Here is a 22535-nt window from a genome sequence, read left to right as displayed (position 1 = left end):
GCGCACTCATCACAACCTTAAAGAGCCCAAAATGGGAAATTTCCCGTGGCACCTCCTGATGACATCACTCAGCTCTTCCTATATAAGGGCTCCACGGACAGTTTGTCTTTGCCTCAGCAAAGGGTCTTCTGCCTAGTAGTGCGTCTTACCAGTGTTCCCAATTCCTATGTTCCTTGTCCTCCAGCCTTGCTTCATCCAGCCTTGTCCTCCAGATTTGCCTCGTCCTACCTTGTCCTCCAGACTTGCCTCGTCCACCCTTCCTCATCCACTCTCATCTTACTTACTTGTCTTGTCCAGCATCTTCACTGCCTCTTCATTCACCCTTTGTTATGGGAATCGACCATGGAGGGCCGCAGCTGGCTCCCTTCACCTACCATGCTTGCGCCAGCATCCTGACCGGCCCAGGGATCCTGGTGGCGGCTGGGAGCCACGGCGGACTCATCCTGCCACACAGGCCCCGCACTGGACTTCCGCTGCCAGCGCAGCCTTCTCTGCGCACCCAAGCCCATCCGGGCTCTCCTGGCTGCCTTAGGCTATATTAAGGCAAGGCCTGCCCCTAGACCTTGCCTTGGCTTCCTTTGGCTTCCGTTCCAGTTCCTGGAGGTTCCTGTTTCTGATTCTTCGTTCTCACCCGCGGGACCTGAGACCCACACTTGAGCCTGGACTACAAGATTTGCTGCCTGCCTTGACTCACACTTGACCCTGGACTATGAGATTCGCTGCCTGCCTTGACTCACGCTTGACCCTGGACCACAAGATTCGCTGCCTGCCTTGACCCACGCTTGACCCTGACCTACGAGATTCGCTGCCTACCCTGCCCCACGCTTGAGCCCGGACTATGAGATTCGTTGCCTGCCCTGATCCATGCTTGTACCTGGACCACGTGTTCTGCTGCCTGCCATTGCCCACGCCATACCAGGACCATGAGACACTCCGGACCTGAGACCCCACTTGTCCAGCTGGCCCTGGTTCCCAAGGCCTCAACCTGAGGGGAACGAGAGCTGGTAGTGGTGAAGCCCCAGCGGGGTCTCAGCCTCTCTCCAGCCTCACCAGCCGACTGTAGGGACATGTGGGGCTCCTCCCCATAGGTAGCGCCAACTCCCCCTCGGCCCAAGGATCTACATGCCTAACACCCTTGGCTTGCCTCTTCGGATCTTGACTTCTTTCCTGGGCCTGACCACAATTGCCTGCCACCTAGATCTGGCCCCCCTGCCTAGACCTGACCATTCTTGCTAGTTGCTTGCCCCAATCTTGGCCTGTCTCTGACTCCGTTAAGTCTGCCACCAGCCCTGACCCCAGTGTGATCTTGGACTCAACTCCGCCCTAGGGACCCACCTAAGTCCTGCTGGCTGCCAGAACCTACTCAACCTGCAGGGGAGGCAGCTGGTAAATGTGAAGCTCCAGACTGTCCCACTACAAGGCATGTTTGCCAGCTGCTGGCGTAGGCCTCAGGAGTTCATCCATGCGGCTATGCCAACTATGTTGCTGGCGCAGGCCTCAGGGGTTCATCCATGCGGCTACGCCAACTATGTGTGTGAGTGAGTCTCACACACCCACTACTCATCACAAACTGCTGAAGCCATGAACACAGCAGACTCGCCTCCCATCTCTGCTATCGCCGGCTTAGCACACCAGCTTCAGCAGCCACAGGATCAGCTCAACACCATGGCTGGATATCTTCAAGGCATTGCTTCCCTGTCTGCTGTGGCTCCCACTCTGGCACCTGTCTTGCGGCTGGCTACTCCCATGCCACACTTGCCTCCACCTTCTAGGTAATATCACCAAGGACTGCTTCTATAAGCTTCAAGTTTTAAAAAGAATTAAACCACTTCTCCACTTCCAGGACTTCAGAACCGTCCTTCAATCTACGCTATTTTCAAAAATGGACTACTGCAATGCTTTACTCCGGGGGCTCCCCATCTCAGCAACAAAACCTCTACAAATGCTCCAGAATGCAGCAGCCAGAATCTTAACCAACACTAACCGAAGTGCTCACATCACCCCCATCCTCCGTAACCTACACTGGCTGCCAATAAAATACAGAATTCTACATAAAGCACTCACCATAATCCACAAAACCATCCACAATCAGCTCACCCTAGACCTCCAGACCCCATTCAAACACCATGCTTCAGAAAGGCCCATCAGAGAGGCATATAAAGGAATGCTTCAAGTCCCACCTACCAAATCCACACGTCTAACATCCACCAAAGAATGTTCCTTCTCCACAGCAGGCCCAGTCCTTTGGAACAAACTATCGACTGACTTAAGACTGGAACCCTGCCTCCACACCTTTCGAAGGAAACTTAAGACGTGGCTTTTCCTCCAAGCCTTCCCCTAACTCAAATTTACTCGTCAGACTCAGATCAAGGAACTGAATGTTTACTAATTTCATAACCATCTTATATGTTTTATATGTATTTAATTCCTATCTCTTATTCCTAGCTACTCTAGCTCCCAAGTTTAATCCCCCTGTTATATTGTAACTTTGCTATTTCAACCTTCTTATTTTTGGTTACTTTGGTTTATCCCCTGTTCCATGTAAACCGGCCTGATATGAATACCATTCATGAAGTCCGGTATAGAAATATTTTTAAATAAATAAATAAATGATGGCTTTCTCAACCAATGTCGGATCAATTCGAGTTGCAGGCACCTTTGTTTCAGGCAGACCAAGTTGAAGTAACTTATTTTATTTCATTTTTGGGTGGCACCATGCTGCCTTGGGCTTCACCCCTTTAGAAAAGGGATGATCCAGTCTTAGCTGATCTGGCATGCTTTCTGCGAGAATTTCGACAGATTTTGACGAGCCCGGGCACACGAATTCCAAAACATTTGAACTCCTACAGATCAGGCAAGGGTCCCAGTCTGTAGGAGAATATGCAGTGCATTTCTGCACTTTGTCCTCTCAACTCCAGTGGGGCAGTGACAGTTTGATGGTGATTTTACGACAAGAATTCTTGAAGCGCATTCAAGATGAGATGGTTGCTCGAGACATACTGGATACCTTGAAAGGTCTGATTAGCTTAGCCATACGACTGTGATTCTGGGAATGGGCCAAAGAGAGAAGCTCGGCTCGCTGCCCCTTCCATCTTGCTCCAAATTTCCAGCATCCAATAGCCTTCTGCTATCCTCTGGAGTCAGCCCTGCACAAGTAGAAGCCATGCAGGTGGATTGCTTTAAGCTATCAGCAGAAGAAAAGCAAAGGAGCCAAAACTTAACCTCTGCTTATACTGTGTTGCACCTGACCATTTCGCAAGTTGCTGCTCAAACAAGTCGGGAAACTCAACAACCTAGGCCTGGTGGGAGAGGCCACCCTATGTCATCCCTGCATCTCCCCACAATTACTAGTGCCAGTATATCTGTCTCTTGGGGACATTCATGTCGATGATCTTGCCTTTATGGATACTGGTGCTGGAGGCAGCTTTATCCATGAGGCACTGGTCTAACACTACTGCATACCCACTATTCCCTTGAACCTGACGCTCTCGATCTCCGCTGTTTACAGAGAATCCTTGCCTGGACAGGTTACTAGAGTCACAGTACCTCTGACCATGCAAGCAGGGATCTTGCATGGAGAACAAATCTGCCTTTACATGCTGCCCAAAGCAATCAATGCAATTCTCCTGGGCCTACCATGGTTCATGTTACATCAGCCCCACATTGACTGGGCCATGTTGCAAATCATCAGGTGAGGCCCTAGTTATCGTGAGCAATGCCTCACCAAAGTCTCTCCTGCAGTACCTGCAGCTCATACAGTTACTTCAGAACTTTCAGGCCAGCCACCACAATATACCAAATTCACTGACATTTTTAGTAAACAGCAGGCGGAAGTCCTGCCACCTCATTGCTCCTATGATTGTTCCATAGACTTGATCTCCTACAAGGTTCCCCTCAGAGGCAGAGTATACCTACTTTCTGCTCCAGAAACAGAGGCTATGACCAAATGTATTAAATAGAACCTGGATTGAGGCTTTGTTTGCCCTCTCTTTCTCACCTGCAGGGGCTGGATTCTTGTTTGTTGGACAGAAGAATGGGTCATTACGTCCCTACATTGATTATCGTGGTCTTAACTGTATTACTAAGAAGAATTGATACTCTCTTTCCTTGATCTCCAAGCTCTTTGACCACACAAGTATTTACCAAGTTGGACCTTCAGGCGACATAGAAACTGATCAGAATCTGAGAGGATGACAAGTGCAAGACTGCCTTCAGTACCTGTGATGGACACTATGAGTACTAGTGATGCTCTTCGGGATGTGCAACACCCATGTAGTTTTCCAATTTATGTTAAATGAGATCTTCAGGACTTGCTTTACTCCCAAGTGGTAGTTTACCTGGATGACATCCTAGTCTTCTCAAAGTCATTATCTGAGCACTGACATCATGTGAAACAAGTCATCCAAGGACTCTGTGAGCGCCACCTCTACGCTAGGTTAGAGAAGTGTACTTTCGAACAGGAAGAACTCCCCTTCTAGGGATATACTGTCTCACATCAAGACCTATGGAATGATCCAGAGAAATTAAAAGCAATATTGGAGTGTAGGCCTGTAGGCCTCAAGGCGCTATAACACTTTCTAGGGTTCGCAAATTACTACAGGTAATTTATCCATGATTGCTGCTCCTTGGCAGCCCCACACACAGCCCTTACTAAAAAAGGCTCGGACACCAAGAATTGGACCAAGAATGCTATTCTAGCCTTTGAGTGGTTGAAAGAGGAGTTTGCCCTTGATACATGCTTACATCACCCAGATCCGTCTAAGCCTTTCATAGTGGAGGTAGACACATCTACTCTCGAGGAAGGCACTGTCCTTCCGCAGCATAACCATAATGATACACTCATGACCTGCTCTTATTTTTCAAAGAAATTCTCTCTGGCACAGAAGAATTATAACATTGGTGATCATGAGCTGCTAGCAGTCAAGCTAGCCTTGGAAGAATGGCAGCATCTGCTGGAAGGAGCTAAGCACTCAGCAACCATCTATATGGATCACAAAGTCCTTGATCATTTGGCACAAGCTCAAAAGTTAAACCCCATGCAAGCCCTGGTCATTGCTTCTCAATTGATTTTGACTTTGAATTGCAGTACCGGCTTGCTGAGAACTACCAAGAAGATGCTCTTTCCCATTTTTTTGATACTGAGGAAGCTCTACAGCATATTACTGATCCAGGTAAATTGTGGTTGCAGTCACATTCACCCAGGAAAACTGTAGTACCCCGGAGCCAACACAGAAAGTTCTTCTATGGGCTCATGACTCCTGCCTGTCTGGTCATCCTGGCATCACTCATTGGAATTAATTGTGTGACACTACTGGTGGCCTCAGATGAAGACCGACATTAAGCATTAAGTAGAGTCCTGCCCTACATGTGCCATAAATAAAAATGTAAGAGCACGACTTTAGGGGTTGTTACAGCTGCTGCCAGCTCCCAAGAAACTCTGGACCCATGTGGCCACTAACTTTGTTACTGACCTTCCCCTCTCTGGCAGCAACACCAGTGGATAGATTCTCGAAGATGGAGCATTTTATACCCCTTCCAGGCCTCCCAACCATGCCTGAATTTACTAAACTCTTTGTGAACACAACTTCTGTTTGCACGGGCTGCCAGTTCACATCCTCTCAGACAGAAGGGTTCAGTTTAAACCCGATATTGGAAACGCCTGTAAAGGAAGTTCGGAATTAAGTTAGATTTCACCTCCGCTTATCACCCTCAGAGCAACAGACAAACCAAACGGGTAAATCAAGACCTCAAGGACTTTCTGCATGCCCTCATGAACCAATGACAAGATAATTGAGCCTCCCTCCTTCCATGGCCTGAACTTGCCTATAACAATCATGTAAATAGTTCCACGGGGTCATCACCCTTTTACATTGTCTTTGGATGCCATCCTAGGGTGCCTATACCAGTCTCTATCTTTGACAGCTGCCCTGCAGCTAACCTGATGGGTCAGGAGCTCCAGGAACTGTGGCAAAAGATCTACATTCTTCTGGGCCAAACAACAAAATGTTCTAAAGAACAAGTTGATAAAAAAAAAACCTCACCCTACACCTCAGTTTCGCCCAAGAAGTCTAGTCTAGCTTAGCACTAATAACCTGAGACTTAAGATGCCTTCCATGAAATTCATGGGGTCTTTTCCTGTCAACCATCAACTGCATCCTGTGACATACAAACTTAGACTGCCACCATCCTTGAGAGTTCATAATGTATTCCATGTAACATTATTAAAACCAGCAATTCTGTCTGGCCAGGCAGTCCACCCCTCCAGACCACTGAAGTGGCCACTGAAGAGGATACCCAGTTCAAGGTACAAGAAATTCTAGATTCTTGAAGGGTACAGAAACAATCACAGTACTTAATTTCTTGGAAAAACTATGGACCCGAGGAAAGCTCATGGGAACTGACCTCCAATCTACAAGACCCCCAACTTGTAGCAGCATTTCACAGAAAATATCCCGGAAAACCCAAGCCCAGAAGACTGAGGGGTGGGCGTTGGAGAGGGGTAGTGTAAAGACTGTCAGCTCACAGGTAACCCCTGTGAGCCATCCCTGTGAGCCACGCACTTATCCCCGATACCAGCAAGTCTCAGTGCAGCAGGAAGCCATTGAGTTCCACCTCCCATATCACCATGCTGCCCAACATTAGCAAGGCTCGAACACTGCCAACTTTAGCCTCCACCGTCGCCATCACACCTTGGCCCAGCTCCCTCATAGGTGCGCATGCACTCATCGCAGCCTTAAAGGACCTGTGGTGGGAAAGTCCCCATGGCACCACCTGATGACATCACTTAGCCCTTTCTATATAAGGGCTCCACAGACAGCTTGTCTTTGCCTCAGCAACAGGTCTCCTGCCTGGCAGTGCGTGTTGCTTGTTTCTGATTCCTGTGTTCCTTGCCCTCCAGCCTTGCCTCGTCCAGTCTTGCCTCATTCAGCCTCCCTCATTCACTTCTCCTCATCCACCGTCTTCCGTACTCATCTTGTCCAGCATCTTCACAGTGTCTTCATCCACCCTTGGCTTGCCTATTCAGAGCTTGACTTCTTGCCTGGACTCAATCACGATTGCCTGTTGCCTGGATCTGACCCCTTACATGAACTTTACCATTCTTGCTAGTTGCCTGCTCCAACCTTGACCTCTCTCTGAGTCCATTAAGTCTACTACCAGCCCTGACCCCAGTGTGCTCTTGGACTCTAGTATTAACTCCAGTTTAGGGACCTACCTAAGTCCTGCCGGCCATCAGAACCCAAAGGCTGAACCTGCAGGGGAGGAGACTGGTGAAGGTGAAACTCCAGACTGTCCCACTACAGAACATGTTTGCCAGCTGCCAGTGTAGGCCTCGGGGGTTCGCCCTCACAGCTGTGTCATCTATGCTGCAGCACAAGGAGCTTACACATCAACTACTCATCACAACTTGATTAATTATCATTTTAACTAATTATATAGATGAGATACACCTTCCTTGCTAAGATTCAATGGAATTTTGGGTCCATTACTGTTTGAATTTACTAAGACTGATGGAAAACTAAACAAATGCAAACACCACTGGTCTTCAAAAAGAAAAAAGTTGTCAAAATCCAGTCTCACATTTTCCTTTTAATAGCAAGCTTTGTGGTTATGCTCCTAGTCCAGTCAATTTCAAATAACCAGTAGGATCCTGTGAACTATGAAAAGTCAGTACAAAAGAAATATGGTTTAAGGTTTATTTATACCGTCACATCAATAAAAACCTTCACAATGGTGTATAATCGTTTAAAATCAAGGACATACAATGAAAACATAAATAGTATTAACAGCTAAAATATCAAAGAAAGAAAAATATAACATTATCAATAGCTGGACTGATCTGGGTAGATACAGGGAAGGAAAATTGGTTCTAACCTGCTAATTTTTGTTCCTGTAGTACCACAGATCAGTCCAGACTCTGGATTTTGCCTCCCTGCTAGGAGATGGAGATGAAGAAAGTTTCATTGACACTGTATATAAACCAGTGTGCTACCTGCAGTCCATCAGTATTGACCTGCATCCAAGCCAAGATGACAGCAACAATCATAAATTTCTAAGCAAACTTCTAAGCAAACTCCCTCCCCTCCAATGAGCCAGATGAAGGTGAAGTTGCTCAAAAAGACAATGGAAACTCATTTCCTAAATTTAACATAAGCAATCAGCATTGAAAACCTCCATCAACTCTGTACTATATACAGAGCAACATTATGATCGGCGGACTCTCCCCCCCACCCCACCCCAGTAAATGGGTAGGACTTTGGACTAATCTGTGGTACTACAGGAACAAAAATTAGAAGGTAAAAACCAATTTTCCTTTCCCTGTATCTACCCAGATGAGTCCAGACTCCTGGGATGTAGCTAAGCTCCCCTTAACTCAGGTGGGACCTGGAGAATTCCACTCATAGAACACTCTCACCAAAGTACATGGAAGCCTGAGCCCCTGTTATCCAAGCAATGCCTACCAAAATGTGTGCATTATCTTCCCAGTAGCTGCCCAGCAAATTTCATGTGGAGACACCTGTTGTGACTCAGCAGTGTAAGTCGCCTGAGAACGCATCGAGTGTGCCACTATCCCCCCACCCCCCCACCCCCCAGCAGTGGGCACCCTTTAGAAATTAAGTCGAATCAATCACTTCCTTCAGCCATCGCACAATTGTAGCCTTAGGCGCCTTACTTCCCTTCTTTGGACCACTCTACGTTATAAAGATCTACAGAAATCATAAGTGACCTCTAGATACTTCAATAATGAATTCCTCCCATCTAAGAGCCTAAGCTCCCCCTCGTGAGGGTAGAGGACTGCCAAAACTATGTCAGGCAGAAAAGAAGGCACCATGCATAAAGATAGCCTCGAATCAGACATCTATAGGAAGGGATCTCAACATGACAGCACTTGGAGCTCCAAAATTCTCCTGGCTGAACAAATAGCCACCAAGAAAAACACTTTAAGAATCAAGTCCTTAATCGTAGCTCTCTTTAGTAGTTCAAACTGAGCCTCACACAATCCTCTAAGAACTAGATTCAGATTCCAAGATGGACAAATTTTCTGCACCTGAGGACACAAGTAGTTAGTTCCTTGAAGGAACTATATAACATCTGGATGTACTACAGAGGTACCCTTGCACCTTATCCCAGAGACAACCCAATGTTGCTACCTGGACTCTCAGAAAGTTGCAGGCCAGTCCCTTGATCAGAACTTTTCTGTAGAATGGCCAAAATCTGCGACACCACAGGCTGCACTCTGTCAACAGCAGACCAGGTCTCGAAGATCCTCCAAATTCGCACATACATCAAGGATGTAGAAGGACACCTAGCCTTTAATAAGAAGGAAATAACCGCTTCAGAATAACCTCTCCATCTCAGTCTTCTCTTCTCAGAAGTGAAGCTGCAAGACAGAAGTGAGCTGCCCAACCCAAAAATATTGGACCCTGGTGGAAAAGAGTCAACTGATGTCCGAACCTCAGGGGCCATGTTGATCAGATTTGGGAAGCATGGTCGATGTGGCCACTATGGAGCTACCAGAATCACATTGTCCAGATGTTTTTCTATCCGCCATAATCCCTTGTCCACTTAGCCCTTCCTATATAAGGGCTCCACAGACAGCTTGTCTTTGCCTCAGCAACAAGTGTCCTGCCTGGCAGTGTGTGTCCATCAGAGGCCACAGAGGGAAGACAAAGAAGAATCCCTCAAGTCCACGGCAGCACCAGAGCTCCGATTCCTGTTCTGTTCAGGCATTGTAAAACCGCAATGCCTTGGTGTTCTCTTTGTTTGGGATACCACATCACTGCCTCCAACAGCTCCAATTTCCTGCGGTCTAACTTTCTCTGACTGAGAAAATCCACCTGAACGTTGTTCACTCTGGCGATGTGAGATGCTGCCAGCCACTCCAAGTGGAATGCTCTGCCCAGAGAATCAACTCCTGGGCCTCTCGAGCTACTGCCTGATTCTTGGTTCCACCTTGACAGTTGATGTAGACCACCATCATCACAATGTCTGATAGGATCCAAGCTGGATGACCACGAAACCTTCGCAAACAGGAAAGCAATGTGAAATGCACTGCTCTCGTCTCTAATCGATTGATAGACCATGAGGCCTCCTGTTTTGACCACTTGCCCTGCGCCAATTGATCTTTCCACTGGCCCTGTGTCAAATGATCTTGCATTGGTGGTGACTATTACCCAATTCGGAAACTCCAATTCTGCACCATGCTCGAGATTGGTGCGAGTAAGCCACCGTGAAAGACTGTCTCTGGCTTCCCCCTCTAACGGAAGAGGAAGATGAAACTCTTCCAATAACGAATTCCAGCGGGAGAGAAGAGCCCCCTGCAGAGACTACATATATGCAAATGCCCAATGCATTAATTCCAATATCAATGTCATAGAACGCAGGACCTGTAAATAGACCCAGACCATGGGCACTGAAAGCTTGATCTGATGCTGCAATTTCAGCAATCTCTCTCCGTGAGAAACACTCTCTTTGTCAGTGTGTCAAACTGAGCTCCCAGATACTCCAGAGTTTGAAAGAGGACTAAATGGCTCTTTGATAGGTTCATTACCCTTCCTAGAAATTTCAAGCGAATCGGTACCTTTTGTACCAATTGTTGACTGAGGTCCTCTGATTTCACACGAATGAGCCAATCGTCCAGATATAGATGCACCAACACACCTTCCTTTTGCAATGTGGCTACCCCACCATCATTACCTTGTGAAGGTACATGGAGCCGTCGCCAGTTGAAGGAAAGGACTCAAAACCAAAAATGTTCTTAGGACCATGAACCTCAGGAATCTCTGGTGCTCCGGCGTGATGGCTATGTGCAGATACGCCTCTGTCAAGGCGAGAGATGCTAAGAACTCTCCCTTGTGTACTAATGCTATGACAGACCTCAGAGTTTCCATGTGGAAGTGGGGAAACTTTAAATCCAATATCTCTTGAATTGGATACAGGGGAGCAAAAAACAGGACACAACTTAAAATTGACTTCTGGCCACACTAAGCATGTTCAGGGTCTGAGCCAACAGTTTTGGGCCACACAGAGCAAGTTCAGGGTCTGAGCCAACAAATTCAGCAAGACATCTCTGTGAAAAAAGAAAACATCCTAGCAAATTACAAAGTGGCTCAAAATCATATTGAATTTCTCCCTCTTCTAGAGGTGAGAAAGCCAATTCCCCATCGAAATCCTCTGATGTCTCATAATTCACATTCCCTTGAACATTACCAGGAACAGCCTCCCTGCGGCATTTGCCTGCTATGACTGACAAATGGGAGGGCCCAAGCATGAGATCCCTACATAGAGGCTGCTTTGCCTTCTCTGGGCGCCCCTGCAGAAAGGTCTGCAGGCCCTGGAAACAATCCACCCAGGAAAAGGAGGATGGATCTGTACTGGAGCCCATAGAACCAAACTTGCTCTCTCTAATCTCTCTCTCTCAGGGAAACTTCTGCCCTCGGGAACAAGGGAGGAGGAGAACTGACCATTGCCTCACTTCCCACGCCACTCCGCTCCAGAGATACCATAAGCCAAGGGGATGTCCCAACATGGGCAAAAGCAGTAATAGTCAAATCGGTTTGAGCATCTAAACAGCACTGACACAAAGGAAGAGAGAGTGAGGACTGAATTGCTATCAGATGGCATGCCTCACAGATACCAAGGCACTTGGACCTGCTCGTCTCCGGTGCTTAGCTCCCCTAAACTTCGGCTCTAGGCGGCCTCCTGCGCGCACACCAATGCCATCCGGGCAAACACGCACACCCCTCCAGGACGTGAGCAAATACACACTCAAGACTAGGTCATAGTCGTACATCCACAAGTGCATGCACAAATACACACTCGTATAAGCCGTGGTCATACACGCACAAGTACCTGCACAAATACGTACTCAGGTTTATGTTGTATAGCCTTACTCGCACAAGTACTTACGCAAATATGCGCTCAAGTACCTGTGCAAATACGCGCTCAAGTCTAGGTCGCAGACATACACACTCAAATCTAGGCTGCAGCCTTACACACACAGGTCCCCGCACATGCAACTGCCAAGCGGCGAGAATGTGGCACACACCTACACACGTGGGAAAAGAACCGCTGCCGCAGCCTACCACACAATTAAGCAAAGCCTGCCTGCACCTTCAGTGCGTTTAGGCCCAGATCCTGTTAGAAATCTGATTACAGGAGTTAGCAATCTGTAGTGAACGTAGTGAACAGTCTGCTGGGAGGAACAATCTGTTAATGACGTGCTATCAGATGGGAGGAGTGATCAGATAGTAGTTAGCAATCTGTTGTACTCCATGGGAGGAGTTTAGCAATCTATTATTGTTGACTCCTAAGGAAGGAGAAGTCAGCAGTCTTATTAGAATCGGTGTTGCAGGCTCTTGAAGGATGGAGGAGCTAGCAATCCATAGTTTCTCAGATATCATCTTGCTAAGGAGTAGCAATCTGAAATTAATCTGATATAGTTGTGGGTGGATCCCTGGGCCGGTGGCAGATGACCACACCCCCGGAGTATATCCCGAGAGGGACCACCGGCTAGGCTTGAGTATGGAGACAGACACACATTAGTTCTTTTATTAAACAGGTTTTTGAAACCACCAGGGGTAGTAGTGAGCTGATATGCCCGGTAGGGCTGCAGTTTCTCAGGTACTGGAACAGCGATCCCAGGATGACTGAGCTGTTGAGAAACTATAAAAAGTGAGTAGGCAGAGTGAAATGAATCTGTTATAGTTGTGGGTGGATCCCTGGGCCGGTGGCAGATGACCACACCCCCGGAGTATATCCCGAGAGGGACCACCGGCTAGGCTTGAGTATGGAGACAGACACACATTAGTTCTTTTATTAAACAGGTTTTTGAAACCACCAGGGGTAGTAGTGAGCTGATATGCCCGGTAGGGCTGCAGTTTCTCAGGTACTGGAACAGCGATCCCAGGATGACTGAGCTGTTGAGAAACTATAAAAAGTGAGTAGGCAGAGTGAAATGAATCTGTTATAGTTGTGGGTGGATCCCTGGGCCGGTGGCAGATGACCACGCCTCCAGGAGGATATCCCGAGAGGGACCACCGCTTAGGCTTGAGTATGGAGACAGACATACATTAGTTCTTTTATTAAATAGGTATTTGAAACTACCAGAGGGGGCAGTAGTGAGCTGATATGCCCGATAGGGCTGTAGTCCCTCAGGTACTGGACAGCAATCCCAGGATGGCTGAGCTGTTGAGAAACTATAGAAAGTGAGTAGGCAGAGTTCATGAACAGAACTAAATGACAAACTCACATAAGGTCTCAAGGAAGTTCAGGTGCTGGAAAGGATTAGGCCCTTGAGGAGCGAGTACCTGGTTTCAGGGTAAGCTCTGAGAGAGCGATGGTAACTCACAATTGTTTGTAGTAGCAATAGCTTCCAGGCAGACGAGAATCTTCAGAATGTCTAGGAACATGGGCCCTCAAGGAGAGAGCGAGGCCCCCGAGGAGCAGGTACCTCTGGTAAGTCCAAGGAGGCAGAGTAGCTTGGGTAACGAATCCCCTTCCGTAAGGAGTTCTTGAATGAATACCTTTGCTTACTCAGTTTGATAGTGCAAATAGAGACCTTTAAATATTGGAAGCGGATGATGCCATCTCAGGGGACCCCCCTGAGGTTCGCGCCCTTGCTGGTACTTCAATCAGAGCGCGCGCCCTAGGTTTTCAAGCAACATGGCAGATCTGGTCCGGGGACGCCGGAGAGAGATGGCATGGAGACGCCGCGGCAGCCAACCATCCATCAGACCCGGAGGGAGTCGCCACAGAGGTAAAGAGGGCGGAGTGAGGGCATCGAGCAGCGACGGACGCAACACAGAGTTCATGAACAGAACTAGATGACAAAACTCACATAAGGTCTCAAGGAAGCTCAAGAGCTGGAAAGAATTAGGCCCTCGAGGAGCGAGTATCTGGTTCCAGGGTAAGCTCTGAGAGAGCGATGGTAACTCACAATTGTTTGTAGTAGCGATAGCTTTCAGGCAGAAGAGAATCTTCAGAGTGTTCAGGAACATGGGCCCTTGAGGAGCGAGTACGGTTCCTATCTGTAATCTGAAAGTAAAGAAAAGAGCAAGCCCCCCGAGGAGCGGGTACCTCTGGTAAGTTTGAGGAGGCAGAGTAGTTTGGGGGGAGTAGTCCGAAGGTATTCCCATACCAACCCCCTTGCTAACTCCGTTTGATAGTGCAAATAGAGACCTTTAAATATTGGAAGCGGATGACGTCATCTCATGGGGAATGCCCCTGAGGTTCGCGCCCTTGCTGGTACTTCAATCAGAGCACACGCACGCGTGCCCTAGGTCTTCAGGCAACATGGCGGATCTGCAGCGTCGAGCCAGTCCAGGGACGCCGGAGGGAGACGGCATGGAGACGCCGCGGCAGCCATCCGTCCATCAGACCCGGAGAGAGTCACCACAGAGGTAAAGAGGGCGGAGTGAGGGCGTCGAGCAACGACGGTCGCAACAGATCCATTCAACATCCAGCACCAAAAATCATTGAAGGCCTGAAGAGCTTCTCAACAGCTTAGGCCTCTTGACTGGCCGAGAATTCATGGAGACTGGGGCCAAGAGCCAGCATCTCCTGCTGCTTATACTGCTAAACAAGCTTTGTGCATAAGCAAATTAAAACCAGCAGAAGACCTCTACCAGAACCAGAGACTCCTCCTTGGTGTAAGTGCCTCTCTCTGCACCTCCACGGGACAAGATAAAGATCCTGCATGAGACTAAATGTATAATTGAATCTTTATGGGTAGAAATCTCTTGTGTGTTGGGAAAGAGAATAGTGATAGGAGTTTACTACTGTCCACCTAGCCAAAATGGTGAGATGGACAGTGAAATGTTATGAGAAATTAGGGAAGCTAACCAAACTGGTAGTGCAGTAATAATGGGAGATTTCAATTACCCCAATATTGACAGGGTAAATGAAACATCAGGGAGATTGCTAGAGAGATAAAGTTCCTCATGGAATTAAAGACAGTTTTATGGAGCAATTGGTTCAGGAACTGACGAGAGAGGGAACAATTTTAGATTCTCAGTAGAGCACAGGATTTGGTGAGAGAGGTAATGGTGGTGCAACCGCTTGGCAATAGTGATCATAATATCATCAAATTTGAATTAATGACTTAATGAATTAAGGGGGACATTATGTAAGTCCATGGCTCTAGCGCTAAACTTTCAAAAGGGAAACTTTGATAAAATGAGAAATTAGAAAAAAAACTGAAAGGTGCAGCTACAAAGGGAAAAAGTGTGCAAGAGGTGTGGACATTGTTAAAAATACCATCCTAGAAGCACAGACCAGATGTATTCCATGCATTAAGAAAGGTGAAAGGAAGGCAAAACAATTACCAGCATGGTTAAAAGGTGAGGTGAAAGAGGCTATTTAAGCAAAAAAGGTCATTCAAAAATTGGAAAAAGGATCTTCAGAAGAAAATAGGATAAAGCATAAGCATTGGCAAGTTAAATGTAAGACATTGATAAGACAGGCTAAGAGAAAATGTGAAAAGAAGTTGTCCATAGAGGCAAAAACTCACAATAAAAACTTTTTAAAATATATCCGAAGCAGAAAGCCTGCAAGGGAATCGATTGGACTGTTAGATGATGAAGAAGAAGTTAAAGGGGCACTTAGAGAAGATAAAGCCATCACGGAAAGATTAAACGATTTCTTTGCTTCAGTGTTTACTGAAGAGGATGTTGGAGAGATACCCATTCCGGAGAAGGTTTTCATGGTTGATGATTCAGATCAACTGAACCAAATCACGGTGAACCTGGAAGATGTGATAGGCCTGATTGACAAACTGAAGAGTAGTAAATCACCTGGACCAGATGGTATATACCCCAGGGTTCTAAAAGAACTAAAAAATGAAATTTCAGAACTATTAGTAAAAATTTGTAACCTATCATTAAAATCATCCAATGTACCTGAAGACTGGAAGATGGTCAATGTAACCCCTATATTTAAAAAGGGATCCTTGTGTGATCTGGCAAACCATAGACCGGTGACCCTGACTTCAGTGCCGGGAAAAATCGTGGAAACTTGTTATAAAGAATAAAATCATAAAACATTTAGATAGACATGGTTTGATGGGACACAGCCAACATGGATTTACTCAAGGGAAGTCTTGCCTCACAAATCTCCTACATTTTTTTTTGAAGGGGTGAATAAACATGTGGACAAAGATGAACCGGTAGATGTGGAATATTTGGATTTTCAAAAGGTTCCACATGAGAGGCTTGTAAGAAAACTAAAAAGTCATGAGATAGTACGCGATGTCCTTTTGTGGATTGCAAGTTGGTTAAAAGACAGAAAACAGAGAGTAGGATTAAATGGTCAGTTTTCACAGTGGAAAAAGATAAACAGTGGAGTGCCTCAGGGATCTTACTTGGACCGGTGCTTTTTAATATATTTATAAATGATCTGGAAAGGGGTACGACGAGTGAGGTGATCAAATTTGCGAATGACATAAAATTATGCAGAGTAGTTAAATCTCAAGCAGATTGTGATGAATTGCAGGAGGACCTTTTGAGACTGGAGGATTGGGCTTCTAAATGGCAGATGAAATTTAACGTGGACAAGTGCAAAGAGATGCATATAGGGATAAATAACCTTTGCTATAGTTACACAATGTTAGGTTCTATCTTAGGAGTTACCACCCAGGAAAGAGATCTAGGCGACATAGTGGATAATACATTGACATCGTCGGCCCAGTGTGTTGTGGCGATCAAAAATGCAAAAATAATGTTAGGATCTATTAGGAAGGGAATGGAAAATAAAACGAGGATGTCATAATGCCTCTGTATCGCTCCATGGTGAGACTGCACCTTGAATACTGTGTGCAATTCTGGTTACCACATCTCAAAAAGGATATAACTGCACTGGAGAAAGTGCAGAGAAGGGGGACCAAAATGATAAGGGGCATAGAATGGCTGCCCTATGAGGAAAGGCTATAGAAGTTAGGGCTATTCAGTTTGGAGAAGAGACGACTGAGGGGGGACATGATAGAAGTCTACAAAATCATGAAAGGACTTGAACAAGTTAATGCAAATCGGTTATTTATTCTCTCAGATAACAGAAGGCCCAGGGGACACTCCATGAAATTAGCAAGTAGTTCATTTAAAAAAAAATCAAAGAAAATTCTTTTTCACTCAGCACATAGTTAAGCTCTGGAATTCATTGCCAGAGGATGTGGTTACATCAGTTAGTGTAACTGGATTTAAAAACGGTTTGGATAAGTTCCTCAAGGATAAATCCATAAACTGCTATTTCGGTAATTAATAAGCAATAGTATCTTGTGATCTATCTTATGTTTGGGTACTTGCCATGGATTTGTGACTTGGATTGGCCACTGTTTGAAACAGGATACTGGGCTTGATGGACCCTTGGTCTGACCCCAATATGGCATTTATGTAGGGAATCACTGGCGATAGTTGAGGAGGGGATTCCCCTGCCTCTCCCACCGACAATGCTAGAGAATCGAAAATGGCCACCGTTTCTGCACTGACGGGGAAAGCCTCAGCATAGACCCCTTCACCCACGAGGTTCGTTTTACCAGTGCAGCCATACTTATCGCAGATCCCCGAACGCCGTGCCGCTTTTGCCATAAACACACACTGTTCCTCCCCTCAACTCCGGTATCACCAGCATCTCAACAGCAAGTGGGGGAACAGTCCCTCAGTGCCACAGAGCCAACACCCGGTCTCCTCCATAAAAAAAGAAGCTGCTGAAAAAAACCCATTGCTGAGCCCCCCCCCCCCACCCCCACCGGAGCCCTGTTGCTGCACAGATTCCTCCAACTAGTTCCTTGTTCTATTTTTTTCTACCCTCTGAGAACAAATAAAGATACATAGAAACTAATACTTTCCTTTGGTGCAGAGGTTCCAGCTCCAGGAGCGCAGGCCGCATGGCAGACCAGAAATGAGCCAGACTACTGGCTATATCCATCTCCTTTTGCCAAACTTTAGTGACCCAGCCCAGGGTAAACCATATAAAAAAAGGGATATTTCCCTGCTCCACTGGGCTTGCAGGGCAGAACTGCCAGCAGGTTCAAGCACTGTCTCATGAGGGATGAGGCTCACCAGATGTCCACCCCACGGAGCTCCAGACTGAGCTATCAGAAGGGTCACCAACCCCTTGCTCGTTCGCCTCAAACCATAGGGGATGGCCCCACGAGGACCTCACAAACCCCTGGGAGGATCCAGAAATTTTGTCTTTTAATCTTTTTTTTCTCTCTCTCCAGACTGCAGATTTTACATCATCTACCATCTGCGTAGACAGAGAAATACTGAGAGTCTGCAGGTGCCATACTGGGTTATGTACAGTGTCAGTGAAATTTTCTGTCTCCATCTGCTGGCAGGGAGGTAAAATCTAGGAGTCTGAACTGATATGGGTACTGACAGGGAACTTAGTTTTCCAAAGAGCTGTTAGGATATAAAGTTCAGTAGATGCAGAGTTTATGAATTATTACCAAGAACAGTCTAAAATGGACAGTTTTTAACTTACTTAAAATCAGTATTTTCAAAAGAAACATGCCACCTAACAAACGTAACAATGTAATCAAAAACTAAATAGTTCTTAATTGTTAACTTATGTAAAAATGAAACTACCTTTCAGAACTGGAAGATTGTTAATCATGACTGATGGGAGTTTTGTATTGGAGAAATTACTTCCTGATAATTTTGTTTTCTTTAGTATAGACAGATGGACTCAGGACTAATGGGTTTATGCTCCTCTGCCAGCAGACAGAGATGGAGCAAGCTGACGTCACAGTATATATAACCCTGCAGTGACTCCAGCCTGCCAGTACTCTCTTCAAAAGCAACTGTGGACAGACTAGCAAAATACTTGATTAAAACAGAAAAGAACTGTACTCAACCAACCATAAACACTAAACACTCAAAAAAGATACAGTTGCGATGGAGAAGGTACAGAGAAGGTTGACCAAAATGATAAAGGAGATGGAACAGCTCCCCTATGAGGAAAGGGTGAAGAGGTTAGAGCTGTTCAGCTTGGAGAATAGATGGCTGAGGGGGGGATATGACAGAGGTCTTTAAAATAATGAGAGGTCTTGAATGAGTAGATGTGAATTGGTTATTTACACTTTCGGATAATAGAAGGACTAGGGGGCACTCCATGAAGTTAGCAAGAGGCACATTTAAGACTAATCGTAGAAAATTCTTTTTTACTCAACACACAATTAAGTTCTGGAATTTGTTGCCAGAGGATATGGTTAGTGCAGTTAGTTTGGTTGAGTTTAAAAGAGGTTTAGATAAGTTCTTGGAGGAGAAGTTAATTAACTGCTATTAATCAAGTTGACTTAGGGAATGACCTCTGCTATTACTGGCATCAGTAGCATCAGATCTTCTTAGTGTTTGGGTACTTGCCAGGTTCTTGTGGCCTGGTTTGGTCTTTGTTGGAAACAGGATGCTGGGTTTGATGAAACATAGAAACATAGAAATGACGGCAGAAGAAGACCAAACGACCCATCCAGTCTGCCCAGCAAGCTTTCGCACTTTTTTTTCTCATACTTATCTGTTACTCTCGGCCCTTAGTAATCTTTTGGTTCTATTTCCCTTCCACCCCCGCCATTAATGTAGAGAGCAGTGTTGGAACTGCATCTAAGTGAAATAGCTTAATTAGTTAGGGGTATTAACCGCCGCAATAAGCAAGCCACACCCATGCTTATTTGTTTACCCAGACTATGTAATTCAGTCCTTGGTTGTTGTCTGTATAGATCCCCTTTTCTTCATTCTCCCCTGCCGTTGAAGCAGAGAGCTATGCTGGATATGCATTGAAAGTGAAGTATCAGGCTTATTTGGTTTGGGGTAGTAACCAACGTAAAGCAAGCTATTCCCCGATTTTTTGTGAATGCAAATCCTTTTTTCTATGTTTCCTCTTGCCGTTGAAGCTTAGAGCAGAATTGGAGTCGCATTAACTGTGTGTATGTTTATTGAATAAGGGTATTATCTCCAGGTAGTAGCCATCATTCCTGCGAGCCACCCACTCTTCATTCACAACCTTTGAAGTCCTTCACAGTTCTGGTCTTCACCACTTCCTCCGGAAGGGCATTCCAGGCAGTCACCACCCTCTCCATGAAGAAATACTTCCTGACATTGGTTCTGAGTCTTCTTCCCTGGAGTTTTAAATCGTGACCCCTGGTTCTGCTGATTTTTTTCCAAAGGAAAAGGTTTGTCATTATCTTTGGATCATGGCAATTTCTTATGTTCTTACCCCAAGCTAGGGACTGGATGAACACTTACCAGTAATACTTTGGGACCCAGAGCGCCGCAAGAGGACTATTGACACACTAATGCGGCAGCCGAAGACGAGAAGCTGAGTCCATCTGTCTACAATAAGGAAAACAAAATTATCAGGTAAGTATTGTCTCCATTTCCTAGCTCGTAGACAGATGGACTCTGGATCATTGGGATGTACCAAAGCTATTCCCCAACAGGGTGGGAGGCTGCCCGCAGTCAAGTCAACACCGCACGTGCAAAGGCTGCATCCTCCCAGGCCTGCACATCCAGACGATAAACCTGGAAAAAGTGTGTAAGGAGGACCGTGTCACAGCCCAGAAGATATTGACGGGAGATAACAGACCTCCACTATGACACTGTCTGACCCTAGTGGAATGAGCCCTAACCTGAGTAGGCAACAGCTTTCCAGCATCCACATATACAGCTGTGACCACCTCCTTAATCCAAGCCGGAGCACCCTGCTTACTCCCACCATAGAGAACAGGTGATCCGTTTTTCAAAAAGACTCAGAGACCTCCAGTCCTGCACGATAAGATGCTTAACATCCAAGGAGTGCAAAAGGCGAAACTCCTCCACATCTCTGACCTTATCCAGGGATGGCAAGGAGATGGACTGATTCACATGAATGATGGAAAAGTACGCGGCTGTATCGCCCCTGGAGTCACCTGAAGGAACAGCTCCCGGCAAGACAAGGCCTGCAGCTCAGAAATCCAAAGCACAGAATATATTTCTTCCAGGAACACATTCAAAGTCAACAGTTGTTAAGGAGCCAACACAGTGGACAGAACGTAGCGCTTGCCAAAAAGTCCAGCACCAAATTATGACTCCACAATGGACTTCCGGGTGATGATGTCACCAACAGGGAAGCTGGGAGACTAAGCTCCGCAGTCCCCCCTCTGAATTTCTTCCGCTAACGCTTTCTAACGGTGGCATTTCCACGGCAATTTGGCCCAAGAGGGATCCCGAAGGGTCCAGGCACATGGCAGAGACCTTTTGATATGCGGTGGGCAGCTGATGACTCAGTCGGTGCAGCATGACAAGAAGCGCGGCAAGGAAAGAAAAATAGCGGCTGCTGCTGCGACTCACCGCTGTTAATATAAAAGGATCCGAGTGGCAATTTTGACCGCTTCTGCCTGGGAGGGCCTCTGCCGGACAAGTGCTGTTAACAGAGAACTGCTCCAACATTGCGGGTCGCAGGCGGCTGTAACTGGGGCAGAGCATGGGGGCAACGTAGCCAAGATGGTGGCCGCTAAAGTGAGTCTCCTCTATTAAATCATTCCATCGAATAGCTCAGTGATTTGGGAGTATTTCTGCCTGGGATAGCTTCTGAGGGGCCTGTGCTGCTAAAGAAAACTGCTGGGGACCTGTGACTGGCAGGAGATTGTGGCTGAGGAGGAATGGAGTAGAATGGGACTCCACATGGCCAAGATGGAGGCCACCCTTTTGTGTCTTCTTACTAATTAACAGCGCAGATCAGTGTCATTCCAGAGGTTCTGTCAAGAGAGGTGTCTGGAAGGTACGGGCGCATAGCAAAAAATGTTAACGTATCACAGGGGGTATGAGACAGCGGCCAACACGGAGTGGCGTGGAGCGGTGACAAAGTACGGTCAAGATGGCAGCCACAACAGACACCCCCAAGATGTTGGCAGCGGTATCGGATGAGATACTTCAGCAGATTTCTCAAAGCATCTATGCTGCACTGGATGCGCGATTAATTAAGATCCAGGCATCTATGGATGACCTAAAGGGGAAATTGGAAGGACAGGCGAAGCGACTGGATCAAGCGAAACAGGTGCTTTCTGACTGTGGGGACCGGTTGGCAGATTCCGAGAGGCATTTGGTGACGCTCCAAGCTCAGCAAAAAGACCTTTTGGATAAGCTGGAAGACCAAGAGAATAGAGGTAGAAGAAATAATCTTATAATAATTGGTCTTCCAGAATCAGTAACAGAGGGCAAGCTGATAACATTTGTGGAATCGTGGCTCCCTGGTGTGCTTGAGCTGCTATTATCGGATGACAAAGTGCGCTATGAATGAGCTCATCGGATGGGACCGCCCCGCGAGGAATCAGCTAAACCTCGGCCAGTCATGGCGTGCATTCTCAATTGGACACACAAAACTCAGCTGCTTCATGCTTTTCACCAGAAATCTTCGGTAGAATATCAAGGGCACAAAATATTACTCTTCAATGATTTTTCAGCAGCCACGGCAGCGCAGAGGATACAAATGTCACCGGCTTGCTCAGATCTTTATAAACGGGGAATTTGATTTGCCCTCCTATACCCGGCCAAGCTGCAGGTACATCACGA

General features: G+C 46.5%; 1 protein-coding gene across 3 annotated transcripts in view; it reads right to left on the bottom strand.

Moving 5' to 3' along the window:
• IQUB (IQ motif and ubiquitin domain containing) overlaps window positions 1–22535 on the bottom strand; it is a 200775-nt gene that overhangs the window by 160352 nt on the left and 17888 nt on the right. The window lies entirely within an intron of this gene.

Source organism: Rhinatrema bivittatum, chromosome 9 (genome assembly GCF_901001135.1).
Source record: "Rhinatrema bivittatum chromosome 9, aRhiBiv1.1, whole genome shotgun sequence".
Lineage (NCBI taxonomy): Eukaryota > Metazoa > Chordata > Amphibia > Gymnophiona > Rhinatrematidae > Rhinatrema > Rhinatrema bivittatum.
Note: the sequence above shows the minus strand (reverse complement) of the source record. Positions and strands in the feature narration are given on the sequence as shown.